General features: G+C 44.6%; 1 pseudogene; it reads right to left on the bottom strand.

Moving 5' to 3' along the window:
* Positions 1–251: 251 nt before the first annotated feature.
* On the bottom strand, positions 252–369 carry LOC138809063 (small nucleolar RNA SNORA51; annotated as a pseudogene).
* Between the last annotated feature and the right edge of the window lie 369 nt (positions 370–738).

The raw sequence follows: 738 nt of genomic DNA, 5'->3' as shown, positions 1-738 counted from the left end.
AGGGACAGCGCCCAGGCCCAGAGTTCAGGCCCCATGACCGGACCCCCCCCTAAAAATAAATAAAACTAGGAGTGGGGATGGGAGTGGAGCTATGGCTCAGTAGTAAGAGTACATGCCTTGCAGATTTGAGGTTCTTGAATTCAAACCCCAGTATTGGGGGCGGGAGGTAGAGGGACACAGTTCAGTGGTAGCTTAGCTAGCATTCTCAAGGCCCTAGGTTTAATATCTAATATTGAATTTTTTTCTTTTTCCCATGTCTCCCCATTCATAATACAGAGCAGGCACAGGGCCTGGCTGAGGTGTAGATGGGGTAGGCTTACTCCGCCTCCTCCTTCTATACATTCAGTGGAAGAACACAGCCTGGAGGCTGAAAAAATATAGTTTTTTTTTTAAGAGGGAGACAAGTCGAGGGCCCTAAACAAAAATCCTGGTTTAATTACTTACTGAATTGACTTAGGAAGACCTTTCCGCTCTGAGTCCCATCTTTCTCATTTGTGATAGGGGATAAATAGGAAATAACAATTATGGCTTCATTATTAGGGTGTTTGAGAAGTTTAAGTAAGACAGAAGTTTAAGTAAGTTTAGATGACAGGTGGTGGATGTACAGTACAAGGCATGACCCAACAAAGTAGTCGATCTACCAGGCGCCCAGTGGTTCACACCTGTAATCCTATCTACTCAGGAGACTGAGATCTGGGGATCATGGTTCAAAGGTAATCCAAGCAGGAAAATTCTTGA

The sequence above is a fragment of the Dipodomys merriami genome, unplaced genomic scaffold (genome assembly GCF_024711535.1).
Source record: "Dipodomys merriami isolate MVZ:Mamm:240054 unplaced genomic scaffold, mDipMer1.0.p SCAF_48, whole genome shotgun sequence".
Classification (NCBI taxonomy): Eukaryota; Metazoa; Chordata; class Mammalia; order Rodentia; family Heteromyidae; genus Dipodomys; species Dipodomys merriami.
The sequence above is the reverse complement of the archived record's forward strand: the minus strand, read 5'-3'. Positions and strand labels throughout refer to the sequence as shown.